This window comes from Sphaeramia orbicularis, chromosome 19 (genome assembly GCF_902148855.1).
Source record: "Sphaeramia orbicularis chromosome 19, fSphaOr1.1, whole genome shotgun sequence".
NCBI classification, from domain to species: Eukaryota; Metazoa; Chordata; class Actinopteri; order Kurtiformes; family Apogonidae; genus Sphaeramia; species Sphaeramia orbicularis.
Window position 1 is genome coordinate 10,692,587 of NC_043975.1, and position 15,634 is coordinate 10,708,220.

The window sequence follows — 15,634 nt, forward strand, 5'->3', positions numbered from 1 at the left end:
ACTTTTATTAGAAATATATGAAAATTAAACATTTTTGAGTTTCAATACCTGGTGGATTTCTTTTACATTTTAGTTTGACACACACTTATTAGGAGCATTTTAAGATGACAAAAGAAAAGTGTAAAAATGCCACATCATACGGTAAAGCTTTAACAAAAATGTTTTTTCAATTTTAGTTTTCGTCATTTTGTTCATTTTCGTTAACGATAATAACCTTGTCCCAAATCAACCAGATTTCAGAGAATGTCCCACATGACCCCCTCAGAAAATTCTGAAAAAATTCACACTTGTTCACCGACCAGATAAACCAACATATCCAAAATTTTAATGTCATATTTTTGATAGCTTAGGAGATACAGCCCTTTGAAAATTGATGGGGTTTTTTTGTTTTTGTTTTTTTGCAAATTTGCTTTTCGGCCAACTTTGAGGAGCTATATCTCCTTAGGTATTCAAGCCACACTGCTGAAACTTTGTGTCTGGAGTGAAATCCCCCTGAAAAGACCATATTTTGCATCAAAATAATTGTAGGTGCCTTCATGTTTGGTCCATGAGGCCTTGAAATCAGGTGAAAAGGCTAATTCTTCCAAATGTCCTCTCTCTTCAGGCTTGCACTGTGCCAGAATGGATGAATCTAGAGACCTATTTTTTTTTTTTTTTTTTGCATGGATTCTTATGGTCAAGATGCAGCAATATACTGCAAAAAGACGACATTTCAATGAAAAGTGTTGCTGTGAGGTAATGAATAAAATGGGTCGATTTCAGTTTTTCACAAAAATACTCTTTGAGCACCCAAATTACCATGTGGCCAGTTAATGAAAATTTTGAAATTTTTACCATGTCTTCATTTATGTTTCAAGATGTTATGCACAAAATTTTAGCTTTGGGATAGAACTGGTTCTATTTTTCTTTTTTTTTTTTTTTTTGACTGCATGACTATATTTTCTTCAAATTGTATACAAATGTAGGTGTAAATGGTATTTTTAACAGTATAATGGCACTGATTATTGCACAAGTTATGATAATACTTGAGATATTTGAACTAAGGTGTGGAACTGCATGATGGTTCAGATAGAATAATTATAGATTTCCCAGAACTGGCTCAGGTTGATGCCTGTAGTAGAGACTTCTCGGAAATTGGATGGAGCTGGTCAGTTGACCCAATTTCACCAGGGTCAATGACATAAATGTAGCTAAGATTTCCCAGAATCACCAGTTTTCAGAAAGCCTGTTTGTCTTGATAATGTCTTTCTGTGACATTCATCCTTTAAGATCAATCCAACAACACATTTTTCCTCCATGATGAATAAGTTTGTTCAGGATTCTGAATAGAATTCCCAAAATTAGGCTGGCCAGCATCGTAAATATTCTGGGAAGTCTTAGCTACATTTATGTCCAACGGTGACCAAAACCATCAAATGAACTAAAATGTTCCATATCTATTGATCCACTAATTCTATCAATACATGTAAATATTTTGTGTAAAATACAGTTTATCATCTTTTCATGGTTATCAGATTTGACCCATTTGGACATTCAGAGGCTCCGTAGTTACTGTGGCAACACTGTCATCTTCTACAACATTGATTCACCAATAAAACCCATGGTGTTTGATAAATGACAGTGGATGAGGATGCTTATTTTTACATTCAGTTATTGACATATTTGCTGGAAAAGTCCCTTTTTCTACAGTTTTCTCTGTTTTGATATAATAACCTTAGAATTTACTCTGAGTTTTCATTAACATTTAATTTACGTATAGTAAATTAAGTATAGGAAAATACATGATTTACAGTGAAAAATGCAAAATACAGAAGATAATAGTATAATAAATGGTGATGAATTATTTAAGAAAGGTTGACCAGAGAAAAAAATGCATATGGGAAGTGCCACAGAAGTACCACTGGGTCTTTTCATTAACATCTAAATTAAATATAGTACCTTAAGTATAGGAAAATACATGACTTACAGTGAAAAATGCAAAATACAGAAGATAATATTATTACAAGGTCACAGCATCGATGAAACGCAGCTGAAGGTGTGGAGGTGAAGCCCAAATTAAGCGTCGGAATCTAAGCGCATTAATTATCTTCGCGGCCATTCTTGAGGTGAAAGCAGCAGATTTGAGGCGCGGCCAACAGAAGTGGTCTACACGGACCGCAAAGTCAGAGGGCGCGGCAGCAAACATGTGGTAGGTGCCAACTGCAGGGTCTGAGATCTGGGCACGGGGGATGAGAAGGATTAGAGATTTATTACAGCTTTTCTGCAAAGTCATCCAGCTGGGCCCTTATGGATCCATGACAATACTCAATTTTCCACTGGACATACACGTAAAAACTTTACCGATACTTACTAAATGTCAAAAAACAGAAGTGCATAATGTCAGTTTTTCCATTAAATCACAAATGCCATGATTTGTTTTTTATTATCGCGAGATGACACAAGAAGTCATTCCATAAACATGGCGACGAACAAAAATATGGTGTTGATTTACAGATATATTCATTATAATTATATATCTCGTACTGAATTAAAAAATGACTGGGTTTCCTGGTGTCTACACATACCACGACATGTTTCTTTTAAAACTCTTTTTCTTCTCTTGTTGTAACGTCCGCCAACATCCATTTATTTTGTTCTAGTTTTGTTCTAGTTGCAGAAAAAGGTCTTTCCATTGCAGTTTTGCATGATACACCATTTGCACTATGCCCCAAAAAAACACCTCTTGCCAGCGCAAAAGATGAGACTTTTGGTGAAATTGTCATTTTTCCATTAGGTAAATTTTTATGCGCAAGTTATATTTGCTCAATTTGAGGGTCAATGGAAAAGCGACTAGTGACAATATTCGCTTTTCCATTGGATGTACGCACAAAACTTTACTGATATTTACAAAATGTTGAAAAAACAGAGATGCGTAATGTCAGTTTTCCCATTAAATCACAAATGTGATGATTTGTTTTTTGTTATTATCGCGAGATGACAAAAGAAGTCATTCCACAAACATGGTGACAACCGTGAATATGGTGCTGATTTACAGATATATTCATTATTATTATATATTACCCCTCTATCTTGTACGAAATTAAAATATGATTGGGTTTCCTGGTGTGTCCACACATGCCGCAACATGTTTCTTCTTCTTCTTTGCTTGTTGTAATGTACGCCAACATCCGGTTTTTTAATTCACCTAACACTAAAAAAGGTCTTTCTATATCAGTTTTGCGTGATATACCATTTGCGCTACACCTGAAAAACCACCTCTTGCCAGCGCAAAAACTTTTAATCAAAAAATTAAACTTTTGGTGAAATTGTCGTTTTACCATTAGGTACATTTGTATCCGCAAATTATATTTGTGCAATTTGAGGGTCAATGGAAAAGTGATGAGTGACAATACTCGCATTTCAACTGGACGTACAAGTATAACTTTATGGATATTTACTAAATGTCAAAAACAACAGAAGTGCGTAATGTTGGTTTTTCCATTAAATCACAAATGCATTGATTTGTTTTTTTTTATTATCGCGAGATGACATGAGAAGTCATTCCATAAACATGGCGATGAATGTAAATATGGTGTTGATTTACAGATATATTCATTATTGTTATATATTACCCCTCTATCTCATACTAAATTTAAAAAAAAATATTGGGTTTCCTGGTGTGTCCGCACATATCGCAACATGTTTCTTTTAAAACTCTTTTTCTTCTCTTGTTGTAACGTCCATCCACATCCATTTATTTTGTTCTAGTTTTGTTCTAGTTGCAGAAAAAGGTTTTTCCATGGCAGTTTTGCGAGATACACCATTTGCGTTACACCTGAAAAGTCACCTCTTGCCAGCGCAAAAACTTTTAATGGAAAAATGAGACTTTTGGTGAAATTGTCATTTTTCCATTAGGTAAGTTTTTATGCACAAGGTATATTTTCGCAATTTGAAAGTCAATGGAAAAGCGACTAGTGACAACACACATACCGCACCATGTTTCTTTTAAAACTCTTCTTCTTCTCTTGTTGTAGCGTCCGTCAACATCATTTTTTTTTTTTTTTTGTTCATGTGACTCCAGTGGCAGAAAAAGGTCTTATATATACCATTTGTGCTACGCCCGAAAAACCACCTCTTGTCAGCGCGAAATCTTTTAATCTAAAAACGAGATGCGTAAGTTACATTCACGCAATTTGAGGGTCAATGGAAAAGCAACTAATGAGACGTTCAAGAAAAACACACAACAATCGCTGAGTTCTAGCAGGTAAAAACACTCCTTGACCACGACCTTACGAAGACCATAGATTGTGTTTTCTTGGCCATTGATTGACCCTCCGAGTGAAGGACCTCATCATTCTCTCAGCTGTTCCTACGTCTCATCCAGCTCAATCCATTTACATTTAAGCACAGCTCTGCTCAGCCTAATTAGTTCCACGGCTCCATTAGTCTACATTGTGGTCAATCCATTCATCACTTTGCATGTTAGTTAAAAGCCCATTTCTCTGATCCTGTCACTGTTCTCTGCCTATTACTGTTCTTTTTTTTTTTTTTTTTTTTCAACAAAGAAGGGTGAGGAGGATTGTGGGTAACTAATTACCAAGAGGAGGGCATTGCATTAGATTCAAATGTAATGAAAATATGTGGATACTGAGGTTATTATAGTTTATGAAAACTAAGAATAAAACAGTGGGAATATTAAGGAAACATGAAAAAATAACTACATTGACATGCAAAATGAACTATAATGGAGTAGAAATGCAGGTTTTTCTTAAGGATTCATGCATAGTACATTACCTTTATTAAACAATGGTGTGATTTGGTACAATTTTTTTAATTCGCCCTTTTAGCTTTTCTGAAAAACCCAAGCTAATATAAAAGTAAACTAATACCAGTCTGCTAAAAGCGAAAAAAAAAAAAAAATAGATAGATAACATAGATTAGATTTGATAGAACTTAATTTATCCTGATGAAATTAAGGTTCCAATAGCAGCACGACACCGAATATAAAATAACATATAATAACATAATAATATATAAGAACTACTTTTTCAGAAGTAAAGTAGAGCTCATGGTATAGAGTCCCATATATTCACCCTCCTAAAATAATCACCTAATATGTTTTGTTACAAAAATTACCTTAATAACTACAATGACTGATGCAAAATGTACTACAATGAAGTAGAAATGTAGGTTTTCCTTAAAGATTCATGCATAATACAGGACCTTTACTAAACAATGGTGTGATTTGGTACAATTTTTTATTCGCCCTTTTAGCATTTCTGAAAAACTCAAGCTAATATAAAAGTAAACTAATACTAGTCTGCTAAAAGCCAAAAAAAAAAAAAAAAAAAAAAAAAAAAAGATTATCTTAGATTAAATTAGATAGAACTTTATTAATACTGATGAAATTAAGGTTCCAGTAGCAGCACAACACTGAATATAAAATAACATAATAATAAGTAAGAACTACTTTTTCTAGTGTAAAGCAGAGCTTATGGTATAGAGTCCCATATATTCACCCTCCTAAAATAATCACCTAATATGTTTTGTAACAAAAATTACCTTAATAACTACAATGACAGATGCAAAACAAACTACAATGAAGTAGAAATGCAGGTTTTCCTGAAAGATTCATGCACAATACAGGACCTTTACTAAACAACGGTGTGATTTGGTACAATTTTTTATTCGCCCTTTTAGCATTCCTGAAAAATTCAAGCTAATATAAAACTAAACTAATACTAGTCTGCAAATAGCTAAAAAAAAAAAAAAAAAAAAGATTAAATAGAACTTTATTGATCCTGATGAAATTAAGACTCCAGTAGCAGCACAACGCTGAATATAAAATAACATATAATAACATAATAATATATAAGAAGTACTTTTTCTAGCAAAAAGCAGAGCTGCACAATTTAAAAAATCCCATATCTTCACCTTCCAAAAATAATCACCTAATACATTTTGTGACAAAAATTACCTTAATAACTACAATGACTGATGCAAAATGTACTACGATGAAGTAGAAATGTAGGTTTTCCTTAAAGATTCAAGCATAAATACAGGATCTTTACTAAACAATAGTGTTACGTGGTACAATGTTTTACTTTTTTTTGTTTTGTTTTCCTGAAAAACTCAAGCTAATATAAAAGTAAACTAATACTAGTTTGCTAAAAGCCAAAAAAAAAAGATTATCTTAGATTAAATTAGATAGAACTTTATCAATACTGATGAAATTAAGGTTCCAGTAGCAGCATAACACTGAATATAAAATAACATAATAATAAGTAAGAACTACTTTTTCTAGCTAAAAGCAGACCTTATGGTATAGAGTCCTATATCTTCACCCTCCTAAAATAATCACCTCATACATTTTGTGACAAAAATGACCTTAATAACTACAATGACTGATGCAAAAGGAACGACAGTGAAGTAGAAATGCAGGTTTTTCTTAATTTCATCTGGATCAGTAAAGTTCTGTCTAATCTAATCTTTTCTTTTTTTTTTTTTTTTTTTTTTTTTTTTGCTTTTAACAGATTAGTATTAGTTTACTTTTATTTATTTATTTATTTATTTTTTCAGGAAAGCTAAAGAAATAAAAAAAATGTACCAAATCACACCATTGTTTAGTTAAGATCCTGTATTGTGCATGAATCTTTAAGGAAAACCTGCATTTCTCCTTAACTGTCGTTCCTTTTGCATCAGTCATTGTAGTTATTAAGGTCATTTTTGTCACAAACCGTATGAGGTGATTATTTAAGGAGGGTGAAGATATGGGACTCTATACAGAAGCTCTGCTTTTAGCTAGAAAAAGTAGTTCTTGTATATTATTATGTTATTATATGTTATTTTATATTTGGTGTTGTGCTGCTTCTGGAAGTTCTATCTAATCTAATCTATTTTATCTGTTTATCTAATTTTTTTTTTGTTTGGTTTTTAGCAGACTAGTATTAGTTTAGTTTTATATTAGCTTGAGTTTTTCAGAAAAGTTAAAGGGGCAGATAAAAAATTGTACAAAATCACACCATTGTTTAATAAAGGTAATATATTGTGCATGAATCCTTAAGGTTCCAGTAGCAGCACAACACCAAATATAACATATAATAACATAATAATATACAATGACTACTTTTTCTAGCTAAAAGCAGAGCTTATGGTATAGAATCCCATATCTTCACCTTCCTAAAATAATCATCTAATACATTTAGTGACAAAAAATTACCCTTTTTTGAGCCTGAATCATCAAATACTCAATTTCTGGTTATGTTTTTGGTGTTTCCTGAAAAATATGAAAAAAAAAAATGACTTGGGCAATTATTTTAGGAAGGTGATGATATTATGCTTTGACTTTACTTTGTTGTAGTTTTACATGAAAATGCACAGATTTCTGACAATTCTGATAATTTCTTGTACTTTGCACCACAACAGTTATTTTATTCTATTGCATTGTATTGTATTCTGTTGTTTTGTTTTGTACTGTATTGTATTGTATTGTATTCTCTTCTATAATTGTGTATTTTTATATATATATATAATGCAATCATACAAGAAATATAGTGTCTTTCCTTTTGCAGTCTTTACACATTGCTTAGTGTCACTGAATGCACAATATTAACACATGGACACTGGACCTTTAAATTGCAGTCATTGTGATTATATGATTCCAATTGCAGTGATATAAATTTGAGCAAACAAGGGAGATAAGACAAAGATAAAAGTATATTATCTGTTGTAAACATGCTAAAAAGAAAAAAAAAAAGAGTCATTGGAGAAGGGAAGAAGGGCAATACGGAAATAAATTAAAAAAAAAAAAAAAAAGGCTGAACTGGGAGACAGAGAAGGGGAAAGACAGAGGGAAAGAGGGGTGGTAATGATCCCTGCATTGAGAGACTTGGCTCACCCACTGGCATACTGGCTCGCATGGTCCACTGGCTCCAAACTTGCTGAGGTCTAAAACTCACATTATGCCTCAAAAAAAAAAAAAAAAAAAAAGCAGGCATCCAGGACCTCAACACAGTCAAGCTAATTAATTCTCAGACATAATGAGACATTATCATGTTTGATGTACAGTTCACGTATTCTCTCTGGATGATCTCTACTATCAGGACACAAACAGTTTCCAAAACCTGCTCTGACATAAAGGAAACCATCAGCCTGAGATGACAAGGACTCATTTAGTGAATAAAGTCGTATCAGACAACACGACATTGACCCTGGCTCGTACACTGATGTTTACTTTTCTGTTCTACACTGCGTGGTTTTATTAATTTTTGATGACTTTCATAAAGTAATAAAGCTATTCAAGGAAAACTAGCTTAAAGGCTGCACCTGAAACACAACACATTAGTTATTTTCTCAGTGCATGCACTAAAATTTGCTAACAAAGATCTATTTAATTGTATTGTATTTTATTGTTATTTTGTTTTGTTTTGTTTTATTTAGGGCTGGGCAAGTTAACGCGTTACTACCGCATTAACACATTCATTAAATAATGCCGACAATTTTTAAAATCTCCCGTTAATGCCGTTCTGCCTTTCAAGCAAGTCTTAGTTCATTTAAACATACAGACTCTTATTTTGAAACTCATGCTTTTATTTTGGCGCTCCACACGCACTAAGCGCCGGTGCTCTGTGTGAACTGTGCAGGTAGCTGAGAGGAGAAAGCGAACTTTCCGAGTAATGCTGAATCAAACTTTGTTTAACTCCTGCAGTTCATCGCCTGTATGTATCAGTCATTCTGTTGTTTGCTAAATAATTTCACATGCAAACGTGCCGTTAGAAACATGTTTATGACGTTATTTTGGATATGTTATTAACATGTTTAAGCTAATTTGTTTATGCTAGCAGTCAGAGATGGGTTGCTAATTCTTTATGCAGGCTCATGCTAAGTTTATGTAAATTCATAGATTGTGTTTTGGTGTAATATGCCAGCCTTTGAACTACACTTTACTTATTTATGATGTGATTAGCTCGATGCTAACTTGAATGGGAAAATCCATAGACACGCTAACGATTAGCATTTACAGATTAATTTAAGATTTACAACGTCTTTTTATCCAGCAGCAACATCAGAGATATTTTATACAATTCATTCTGACAACAACTGAACATAAAATACTCACAGGTTGAAAAATACTCACACACTGTTGATGCCGGCAACCCCCCCCCCCCCCCCCAAATATAACTATGCGATTAATTGCAATTAATCGCAGAAATCCACTCGATTAATTGCGATTAAAAATTTTAATCGCTGCCCATCACTATTTTTTTTTAATACACATACAGTATACAGTCATGGAAAAAATTATTAGACCATCAAAAGTCATCAAAAACAATGGTTATGCAATCAAGCACTAACTCCTGTGTGTGTCATGTGACTAAAACAGACAGAAAAGATTTTAAAAAAGCACTGTTTTTGTCAGTACAATGCCATAGCTATTGATGTAAGAACTGAAGTGATTTTGGTTATTATAAAGAAAACATGGAAAATAGTTAAATATCAGCTCTAAAATTAAACTCTTATGAGACATTTTTGTTGTTATCATTATATTTGTCCAAACAAATGTACCTTTAGTTGTACGGGGCATTAAAATGAACAAGACATTGAAGAAAAAAGGGGTGGTCTAATCCTTTTTTTTTTTTTTTTGCACCTGTATATGTTCTGTTCTTTACTATGAGCTGAAGCTGTGACTAAATATTTCAATATTATTCAGAATATGACAAAATTTGATACAGGTTATACTAACTGCATATTATAGGATGCTCTGAATTTGGCCTTTTGTATATTAATCATGGGGATTACATTACAGAAGTGCTGCAGAATTAATAAAATACAATGTCAGTCCGAAACTTGCATTATTTTGGGATAATGTACATTGTACAGTTGTTAAAATACTAGGTTATGCAATCCCTAAAACATGTTTGGTGATGTATTTCGGATATATTATTGGTAATAATGTAATGAAAAATGATAGATATATGTTTAAAATACTATTAGCAGCCTGTAAAAACGCTATTACCTAAAAAAAAAAAAAAAAAAAAGTGCAGATTCGAACCACCTACAACTAACAACTGGCTACAAATTGTGAATGGAATATTTGAGATGGAGATTCTGACCCACAGATTAAGGACTCAAGAAGTGCAGTGTCATAATAAATGGGAGAAATAGATAATTTTCATTTAAACGTCACATTACTAAAACCAAATGTTATTCACAAAGGTTTTTATGGTCAATGTTTCCTAAATGTCCATCATGTTTGTATTGTACAGAATTCCAACAATACAAATAAATTAACCAAAAAAAAAAACAAACAAAAAAAAAAAACACAATCTCAGCTTATGAGATCATGTAATAACAAAATACTACACTTTAAAAGACTAATGTGAATATAGTGCTATTTTAAGAAAAGCAACAGCAACTGTAATGTGACAATGTAAGAGTTAAAAGCAATATCCAACTACTCAAACTTTCCAATATTTAACATGAGAGACAACATTTTTCTATATAAACTTGATTAATTTTGAAACACTGAGCAAAATTAAGAAATTGTACAATAAAATGACAGTCTGCGCTGATTTATTTATTTAGATTGTAGAAATATTCTTGTATGTATGACAAGACAATGGTAATATGCATGTTTAATTTAATTACATCCACGTTAACCAAAAATAAATAAATAAATTTAAAAAAAATTGGTGTGAAGAGGCAGTACACCTATTAACTTCATAAAATGTTTGGAAATCAACAGGTTTTTGGATATGTTTAATGTGGAAGCCATAGTTGTAGTAATTAGTAGTAGTCATTTATTTGTGTATCTAACAGAACATATATAGATATATATAGATAAATACAGTTTGGATTTTTATACTAAACATGGGCGAAAAGGTGTAGAAGAAGAAGAAGAAGAAGAAGGAAAGTTGCAGAAACAAAACAAGATAACAAGATGGTGTAGTTTTAAACAATAATACAAATAAAACAAATGTTATAATCTAAGCAAAATCTTAGATTTATATTATAGGATGTACATCATGTGAGGATTTTGTGTTATTCTATAGTAGACAGCTCTGTTGGTATATCATTTTCAGAAATATATACAAAATATTGTACAGGTTTACAGATGATATTTCTAAAACAATGAAAAGTAATCACATTTAGAAGGGAAAATTAAAGCAGGAAGTGAGCATGATTTAACATATGAAGAATTTTATATACATAATTTCTGCAAAATTTTGCTAAATGCTAAAAAGAGAAAAGCTAAGACACATTTTCTTTTCTTGTGCATGTAAACACAGCTGGTGGTTTGTGTTTTACAACCATGAGGATACAGGTCTTAAATTGGTTTGATTATATCCCTCATGAAACAGTTTGACCATGTTTCTTCCAAAGCCTTTTTCCAAAAACATTTCTGATTTAGTAGCAAAATGCATTCGAGACAATTTAAACTAAAGTGTTAGAGAATCCTTTAGGTGTACATTTACATCCAGTCTGATGTTTCTTTGGCTGATTCTTTCCCATCGGTGTTCACTACCACTATTTTCCATGTGCTATGTGCAGAAGACAAGAAAGAAAGTTGCAGAAACAAAACAAGATAACAAGATGGTGCAGTTTTAAACAATTATATAAATAAAGCAAATAATATAATCTAAGCAAAATCATAGACTTATATTATAGGATGTACATCATGTGAGGATTTTATGTTTTTCTATTAATGGATTATTCCTTTTTCAGTAGACAGCTCTTTTGGTATATCATTTTTGGAAATAAATGCTAAAAAAAATGTACAAGCTGACAGATAATATTTCTAAAACAATGAAAAGTAATGACATTCAGAAGGAAAATTAAAGCAGGAAGTAAGCATGATCTAAGGCACGAAGCATTTTATTTACATACTTTATACAAAATTTTACACTAATGCTAAAAAAAAAAGAAAAAACAGAAAAGCTAAGATTCATTTGCTTTTCTTGTGCATGTAAATACAGCTGGTGGTTTGTGTTTTACAGCCATTAGGATACAGGTCTTCAATTGGTTTGATTATATCTCTCAGTTCACTTCATGAAACAGCTTGATCATGTTTCTTTTCCCAAAAGCATCTCTGATTTAGCAGCAAAATGCACCTGAGACAATTTAGACAAAGGTGTTAGAGAATCCTTTAGTTGTACATTTACATCCAGTCTGATGTTTCCTTGGCTGGTTCTTTCCCATCGGTATTCACTTTACCACCGGCAGGTCACTACCACTACTTTCCATGTGCTATGTGCAGAAGACAAGAAGGAATGTTGCAGAAACAAAACAAGAAAACTAGATGGTGCAGTTTTAAACAATAATATCAATCAGTCAAAGTTTATTTCTATTGCACTTTACAACAACATAGCGAAGCCCAAAGTGCTTCACATCTAAAAGCATGATTCAATTATAAGATAAAAAAAACAGGTTAATCGGGTACCATAAACACACATAAAACAACAGGACACAACACACATTGATAAAAAAGACCACAGATTAAAACCTAATAGTGTCTCAGCGCTAAGGGTTAAAAGCCAGTCTAAACAGGTGATATAATACTATAAATGAAACAAATAACACTGGTCTACAAGGAAAATGCTTCCAGAATAAAAGTAATGAAATTTTACCACATGAGAGTCACTGATAAAGAAAAGTAGAGTCAAAAATGCTGGTTGGCTGAACTTTCCAAGATACAGCCTTGGGTCAAAATGTGAAATTCAAGAATTAACAAGAGAATGAAAGGAATATTTGTCTCAGAGCTACAAGATCTACTTCAAAACACTGTCTGCACATTAGAATACATTCATTTTACAGGTTCTATTTAGTGGAAGATTTTTAAAACTATTATATAAATGCACATAAACCAATATATATGTATGTATAGTTTATCATATACCTTGAAAACATGAGCTAACCGGCACTTTTGTCATTTATTTTCCAATTGATCTTATTAAAATACATAACATTTAGCACATTTAATGTCTGAAGCAAATCATTTCTAAAAAATTGTAGACCAGTGTAATATAATAATATAAATGAAACAAATAATATAATCTAAGCAAAATCTTTGATTTATACTACAGGATGTACATCATGTGAGGATTTTATGTTATTCTAGTAATGGATTACTCATTTTTCAGTAGACAGCTCTATTGGTATATCATTTTTGGAAATAAATGCTAAAAAAAAAATGTACAAGTTTACAGATAATATTTCTAAAACAATGAAAAGTAATCACATTTAGAAGAGAAAATTAAAGCAGGAAGTAAGCATGATATGAGGTGTGAAGAGTTTCATATACATACTTTATGCACAGTTTTGCTAAATGCTAAAAAGAGAGAAAAGCAAAGACACATTTGCTTTTCTTGTGCATGTAAATACAGCTGGTGGTTTGTGTTTTACAGCCATTAGGATACAGGTCTTAAATTGGTTTGACTTCATGAAACAGCTTGATCATGTTTCTTTTTCCAAAAACGTCTCTGATTTAGTAGCAAAATGCAGTCGAGACAATTTAAACTAAAGTGTTAGAGAATCCTTTAGTTGTACATTTACATCCAGTCTGATGTTTCCTTGGCTGATTCTTTCCCATCGGTATTCACTTTACCACCGGCAGGTCACTACCACTACTTTCCATGTGCTATGTGCAGAAGACAAGAAGGAAAGTTGCAGAAACAAAACAAGAAAACTAGATGGTGCCATTTTAAACAATAATACAAATAAAGCAAATAATATAATCTAAGCAAAATCTTAGATTTATATCATAGGATGTACATCATGTGAGGATTTTATGTTATTCTATTAATGGATTATTCATTTTTCAGTAGACAGCTCTCTTGGTATATCATTTTTGGAAATAAATGCTAAAAAAATGTACAAGTTTACAGATAATATTTCTAAAACAATGAAAAGTAATGACATTCAGAAGGGAAAATTAAATCAGGAAGTAAGCATGATCTAAGGCACGAAGCATTTTATTTACATACTTTATGCATAATTTTACATAAATGCTAAAAAATACCCAGAAAAGCTAAGATTCATTTGCTTTTCTTGTGCATGTAAATAAAGTCTATGTGAAAACACAGCTGGTGGTTTGTGTTTTACAGCCATTAGGATACAGGTCTTAAATTAGTTTGATTATATCCCTCATGAAACAGTTTGATCATGTTTCTTCCAAAGCCTTTTACCAAAAACAGCAAAATGCATCGGAGACAATTTAGACAAAAGTGTTAGAGAATCCTTTAGTTGTACATTTACATCCAGTCTGATGTTTCCTTGGCTGATTCTTTCTCATCGGTATTCACTTTACCACCGGCAGGTCACTACCACTACTTTCCATGTGCTATGTGCAGAAGACAAGTGCAGCGAAGATGCCTCTCAGGATGATTCAATGCACGGTACAGTCCCTGAAAGCGGAACTCATTTCCAGGCCGAGCTTCCCTGGAGTCTCAGTGGGGAGACATGAAGCAATCTCAGGCCTGTGATGCCCTCCCACCGTACCCGCTGCCCTTTCACTCCCACATCCTTCCCTTTTCATCGGGAATCTATTTTCCCCTCTCTCCCCCCCTGTAAGGTAACGCCATCTAAAAATTTTTACATCTCCCCCTCTCTCTCACTCTCACTCCCTCGTTGGTTTCCTCTTCCCATGATGGATGAGCTCCACTCTGGGGTGTCTCAGCCTGTCCATCATGCCCTGCGATTAGGAATTAAAAATTGCAAACGTTTCACAATCGCCACCCCCCCTTCCCCTGCCACAACCCCGCCTCTCGTCCAACCAACCACACCTGCCACACCATCACCGCCATCATCAGAGCCAGAGCCAAAGCCTTCGCCGCTACTCTCGACACCACATCCTCGTGCAGCAGCCTTACACTTCCACACCACTTCAGATGCACCAAACACCTACATTCATCTAAGTGGGGGGAAAAAAAAAAAAAACATAATTTATTTTGTACTTCCCAGATAATTTACTTTTTTCTTTCCTTTCTACAGGAATTCTCCATTTCCCTATAAAATGAAAATTCATCTAGAATTACATCTTATGTCATCATTATGTTTATTAAGCGTGGATGATGTATATGAACAGCGCTGGCTTGCCGCTGAGTGCTTAATGATGCATAAGATTAAGCCGAGGCTCTCAGCTGCGCTGTGACTCCCCTCTGGTACCCATACTGCCGAGGCATGCTGGGAGTACAAGCTCCAAACGGCCATCAGGTGAAAGGAACTAACATCTCTCTTTTTGTCTGTGTGTGAGTGAGAGTGAATGTGTGTACTTATGTATTGTGCACAGTGTTTCTTCGTGTGCACTATAGAGGAATGAGATACTATCACTGTGCTTTATAGTATCTGTCCACCTACATTAGAAATAACTTGCTTTTCCTTGCTCACTGTGCTCCTATCATGCTGTTTTCTATCTTCCTCCTCCTCTTTCTTACCCCTCTATCCATCCCCGGACCCTTCTCTCTGTGTCCTTCCTCCCTTCATTTCTCTTCTCTCCTTCTTTCTGCTGTGCTGCTGTTTTCCCGCAGCAGTCTATGACAAAAACATTATCCTTCTGCTGCTAAACAATCCAATAAACCTCTCCACAGGGAGGAAGTTAACCTCTTGTCTGTTCGACTGATGCCTTCCAGACCACGTGACGGCTGCCACAGTAAATTCA